The 6,159-nt window shown below is 43.2% G+C and overlaps 1 non-coding gene across 1 annotated transcript; it reads left to right on the top strand.

Moving 5' to 3' along the window:
• The first annotated feature begins 4,399 nt into the window (after positions 1 to 4,399).
• On the top strand, positions 4,400 to 4,595 carry LOC144499300 (U2 spliceosomal RNA). The gene has a single exon (XR_013498801.1). It is a non-coding gene; the product is annotated as a U2 spliceosomal RNA (small nuclear RNA).
• Positions 4,596 to 6,159: the final 1,564 nt, after the last annotated feature.

The raw sequence follows: 6,159 nt of genomic DNA, 5'->3' as shown, positions 1-6,159 counted from the left end.
TTTAATTATTTAATAGCAAGGTATTTAAAGTGAAAAATACAAATTATTTTCAAATGAATGCATTTACTGATTACATATTTATCATTTGGCTGGCTTGATCTCTCTCATAGATTATAATATAGTATAACTACAGAACACATAAAAAGCTACGTGTAATTTTAAAACACCTCAAAAAAAATTCTGAAATTTTGTGAGGCCCCTGCGGATTGTGAGGCCCTAAGCTGTAGCTTGTTTAGCTTATGCCTAAATCCAGCACTGCATTGAGGCGATGCCCTGGGGAAGCACAGAGATCTTCAGTCTTTACCCACTAACCTTCGGCTGTCTTGTTTCTGAAGCTATAACTCACGTGCTCCTTTAGACATTTTAGAACCCAACCTTGACCAATATCAATGTAGAGGGAAAGTAGTATGGATGGATTTGAATTTGTATGGAGACCAGTGGTGGCCCACAGTGAATAGTCTGCAATTTTTACAGTTAAAACCAACCTTCTTAGCTACACTTCCTACAGAAGGATATAGAAACATAATAGGAGCAGGAATCAGCCTACAGTCCCTCGAGCCTAGTCTGCCATTCACTAAGACCTTGGCTGATCCTTGACCTCAATTTCACTTTCCCACTTAATCCCCATGTCCCTTGATTTCCCTAGAGTCGTGAAATCTAATGATCTCAGCCTCGAATGCACTATAATTGTGCAACAATTCCATGCCTTCACAAACCTTTTGGGGAAGAAATTACCCTTCATCTCAACCACTTATCTTGAGACTATGCCCCCGAATTCTAGATTGTTTAGCCAGTGGATATAAATTGCTAGCATTTACTCTGCAAATCCCCCCCTCAGAATTTTAAAAATACTTCTGTTCTCATTTTTAATGGCATATGAGAATGAAGGAATCAAGAAATGAAAGATTGAAAGACGTGTGATGTGGTGAGCACTTGAATACTAAGCGTGCTACATCTTGGAATTATTGAGAGTTGTGAGCCTTGCCTTGGTGAGCATTTGAATCGTGGCACCAGAGTGATATGTTGAGTAACTTTAGTTTTTTTATACCCTGATCAATTTTAACATGCTAAATGTCACAAGCGCTGGCTTGTTTGCATTCCATGGGACTAATGAGCTTTTTCTCCAGGCAAGAACTGTCCTTTGCTCTGCATCTCTGGTTTTAAGGTGGCATTTCTGAAGGGCGAGGAGCAGGTCATTCTATCCTAGGGAAAGCTCTAACTGGGTAATGTGGGGGAAAAAATCAAAAACTCCAGAATGAAAAGCTTTAGGACTGAGTATTGCAATAAAGGGAATTGTACACCAACTACAAAATTAATCTAATTGCCCAGTGTTCATGTAGGGGCCGAGTTTCACAGTCCATGCTGAGTCGAAGTAAGGCAGTGATCTGTTGAAAGCTACAGGGTTAAATTTATCACCCGATTCCTGATTCAGCTGCGAGACCTTTTTGAAAGCAGCTCAGTGAAGCCAAGGGTTTCAGGCAGAGGCTTCTTGTAATGTGCAGAGATCAGCATCCCATAACATACAGATGATCATAGAATCCCTACAGTGCAGAAGGAGGCCTGTTGGCCCATTGAGGCTGCACCAAACACAATCCCACCCAGGTTCCATCCCCGTATACCCCATGTATTTATCCTGCTAATCCCCCTGACACTAAGGGACAATTTAGCATGACCAATCCACCTAACCTCCACATCTTTGGACTGTGGGAGGAAACCAGAGCATCCGGAGGAAACCCACATAGACATGGAGAGAATGTGCAAACTCCACAGTCACCTGAGGCTGGAATCGAACCCAGGTCCCTGGCGCTATGAGGCAGCAGTGATAGTGATACCACTGTGCCACCGTGATAGTGATGCAACGCAAGTGCTTGTGCGCGGAGTACACACATTCTGGCGCCTGGCCCAAGGTGTGGAATAGCACATTGAGCTTTAAAAGGCAACTGCAGGTCACTCACCAAAATAAGGAAGGCAAGACTTTCTGAAGATTCTTGAGGGGCCAGTAAGAGTAGGAATTTTCCCACCTGCTATCAGCCACTGTGCACCTGCTGCTGTAATTGCTTTCCTCCATTTTTAACGCTTTAGCTCTGGCTGGACTCCACGTGGGAACCACAGGATTTTCTGCCCTGTCCCTTCCACCAAGTCTGCTGAAAGTCTGCAAAGGGATATAGATAGTCCAAGCGAGTGGGCGAGGGTCTGGCAGATGGAGTACAATGTTGGTAAATGTGAGGTCATCCATTTTGGTAGGAATAACAGCAAAATGGACTATTATTTAAATGGTACAAAATTGCAGCATGCTGCTGTGCAGACGGATCTGGGTGTCCGTGTGCAGGAATCTCAAAGAGTTGGTTTGCAGGTGCAGCAGGTAATTAAGAAGGGAAATGTAATTTTATCGCTAGAGGGATGGAGTTTAAAAACAGCGAGGTTATGTTGCAGCTGTATAAGGTGCTGGTGAGGCCGCACCTGGAGTACTGTGTACAGTTTTGGTCTCCTTACTTGAGAAAGGATATACTGGCACTGGAGGGGGTGCAGAGGAGATTCACTAGGTTGATTCCAGAGTTGAGAGGGTTGGCTTATGAGGAGAGACTGAGTAGACTGGGGCTATACTCATTGGAATTCAGAAGAATGAGGGGAGATCTTATAGAAACATATAAGATTATGAAGGGAATAGATAAGATAGAAGCAGGGAAGTTGTTTCCACTGGCGGGTGAAACTAAAATTAGGGGGCATAGCCTCAAAATAAGGGGAAGCAGATTTAGGAGTGAGTTGAGGAGGAACTTCTTCACACAAAAGGTTGTGAATCTGTGGAATTCCCTGCCCAGTGAAGCAGTTGAGGCTATTACATTGAATGTTTTTAAGGCATTTTTGAACAGTAAAGGAATTAAGGGTTATGATGAGCGGGCGGGTAAATGGAGCTGAGTCCACGAAAAGATCAGCCATGATCTTATTGGATGGCGGAGCAGGCTCAAGGGGCCAGATGACCTACTCCTGCTCCTAGTTCTTATGTTCTTATGTTCCAAAAGCCGAGCCCCCAAGGACACTGGATGGGGAGCTTGAATGCATCCCCTGTTGCCTACCTGGTGTCCACCCAAAGTTAAAATTAACCACATGCTCTCTAAAGTTCGATCATTTGGATTTTAAATCCCTGCTCCATCCTAAACTTGCCACTCCACCTCCTACCCCCTCCCCCACCTCCACACTTAAGCTGTCTGACACAAAAGTTTACTATCTTGAAGGGACCATCTCGATCAAAATGTCCGCCATGCTAGAGCAGGAGCTGAGGCACAAACTAGCTGCGTTTATTGCATGGCAATTCTATGGTGAAGTAATTCGTTACAGTGCAGTTAAGCCCCTTTGTTGCCTCCGAAATTGATGTCAATCTATTTTTCCTGTCTGGGAGACTCTATGGGAGAATAAAGCTACCTTAGCACTGTACAACCAAGCAATCAACTACCAGCTGAGCAAAGCCAATATTAAATGGGCCCTGAAGGAGTTACTTTCATCTCTGCAGCTTTTGACTATCTGTAACTGGGGAGCATATCAGTTGAACCTGAAGCGAGCAGAGGATTCATGATGGAACCACTCACTGAGCAGGAGGGCAAATCAGCAGGGGAAAGATAGTAATGTAAGGCAGTCACGTTTCCAAAGGCATAGAGTGAATATGTTCCTCCAGCCACCTGTGCCTCTTAATGCATTAATCAGTCAATGCAGTTCCTCTTTGTGTAATGTGTTTTTTAGTCCGTAAAATGTCTCCAGATAAAGTGCATTAATCAGCCTGTAACTTCTATTTTTTACAGACTGATCAGGTCCAATTTGCTAAATGTCAGTCTTTCAACCCAGTTGTTAGCTTTTTTTTAGCATTCCACAGGACAAATCAGCCTTTTCTCCGGATTGAAACTCATCAGCATCAACATGTTAGCTTAACTGTGGGGTAGTTTGGAGCATTCAAAACTAGCGAGATTCGCAGGAGGATGCCGTGGGACTAAAATAATCAGATTGAATGGAGGATTGCACAGGTTAGCACTGCTGCCTCACAGCGCCAGGGACCCGGGTTCAATTCCGGCCGCGGGTGACTGTCTGCGTGGAGTCTGCAAATTCTCCCCGTGTCTGCGTGGGTTTCCTCTAGGTACTCCGGTTTCCTCCCATAGCCCAAAGATGTGCGAGTTAGGTGGACTCTTCCAGAACTCATTAATCAATTGTCATTTTATGTCACAGTTGGAACCGTTTTAAGATGTACAGATGTTTTCTGAAAGTCAATTATAGGTGTGTTGAATTAATTTGCCCTCCCCAAAAAAGTTTTGGATATAATAAAGTCCAGTTTTTAAATCTTTAAAAAAAAAATCCTCAAATGAACATTCTTGCGAAGCTCAGCTATTGTCTCATGTGAAGTGTTAGCTTTCTCATCGCTTCTCGGCCTTTTGGCTAAGATCAAGTGTAGTATGGAGAGGATGCTGCACTTGGTTGAGGTCATTAGGTTACATTGAAGCTTCATATGTTTCATATGAAGCAATTTTTAAAAGCGGCATCTCGGTCTTTTGGCTAAGATGCAAATGAGCCCAAGTCTTGGAGGAGGAACCTCCCCCTTCTCCAATCAGCTTGGCTCATGTAGATCGGGCCCAAGATAGGGTGGTTTGGTCGCTTGCCCTGTCTTGTCAGCCTGGATCGGAAATGTCTCAACTTGTTGAGACTCTGAATTGGATTTGATTGAATTGGAAAAGTATATAAAAAAAAGAGTAGTTGTGGCTGTATTTTACAGATAAGGTATTTTACAGATGGGAGTGACAGTGGAAACACAATCCGATAAATGCCTTTAAGAGACACTGGTATTAGTGGGATTCCAGACAGTTTTCAGGCTTTCTAGGATTTCCCTTGCTGTGGTTAGAAACAACAGATTTTGTTGTAATACAATGAGGGTACCTAAATCAAACAGGATTATCATAGGAACTGGCTCCAAGTTGAATTGCTGCCATTCTACCCCATGCCAATTGCTGTAACACCCCAGCTAGAGAAACAATCACTTGTTGAAAGTTTGCTTCTGCACCATATGAGTGTGGGTAACTCAGTTTTTGCCTGATCATCTAAAATCACTTGGGAATCACTTGGGAATGATACTGAAGCCAAATTTGGCATAATGCAATCTTTAACGGGCTGGGGGAGTTTTGAGTTCTTGGAAATGTTATACTGAATGAGGATAGGTTTTAATCTGATAGTTGAATTGTGTCAAGTGATCTGATTGGTAATGGGCACTGTTTGGATGGTGAAAGTCTATTGTTGCATGCAATGGTGGGTACTTCTTAATCAACATGATTCTTCAATGCTGGCTTTAACCAAATGCTAAAATTCCTGGGACGCTTCCGTTTAATTTATTTTTTCCAAAATCCACTTACAAAATCTTGCCACGTACTCACCGAGCCAGTTTATTTTCTCTCGAGGTGAATGAAGGGATCCATCAGTGTGAAGAATGCATGTTTTGTCACCATGTTGCACTATTGCTGATTTGAAAAATGCATTGCAGGATTTAAACATCCTTTTCCTTCAACACTGTTTCCATTATTTCTCAGACAAAACTAAACTGTGACCAGGACCTTCTAACTTCTGATGGCAAAAAACTCACATGCATCAAAATATCCTGGGGCTGTGGGAAGGGTTTAAAATGAAGTGTGAACTCACTTGCCTGTTCTTGTCTTGTCCCTGGGACGGGACCCTCCTGTTGATGGTAGTTTCACTGTACACTACTCTGCGAGGCCACCCAACGAAGCAATAAATAATATCCTCCCAGCATCATTTGTCGCTTGTGCCAGAGAATTGAGGTATGGGGAAAAAGTTGGAAAACTTCAACCTTGAAAGGAGTCAACTAAGAGGGGACCTGTTTGAGGCCTATGGAATTACATCACAGCTGAGGGCAAGGAGACAAAGGTACAAAGTGTTAAAGGACAAATCCAGAATTGATGTTGAGAAATAGTTTATGCAAAGAATGATTGCTACTTGGAATTGTTAGGAGAATTTAGAGAAGGATTCTGGATCATTCTCGAGGAAGCAATGATGGACCAAATAGCCTTTAGCATCTGTTTCCATCCTTATCATAGAATCCGACAGTGCAGAAGGAGGCCATTCGGCCCATCGAGTCTGCACCGATGACAATCCCACCCAGGCCCTATTCCC

Source organism: Mustelus asterias, chromosome 9, assembly GCF_964213995.1.
Source record: "Mustelus asterias chromosome 9, sMusAst1.hap1.1, whole genome shotgun sequence".
Lineage (NCBI taxonomy): Eukaryota > Metazoa > Chordata > Chondrichthyes > Carcharhiniformes > Triakidae > Mustelus > Mustelus asterias.
This window is presented reverse-complemented; position numbering and strand designations above follow the sequence as displayed.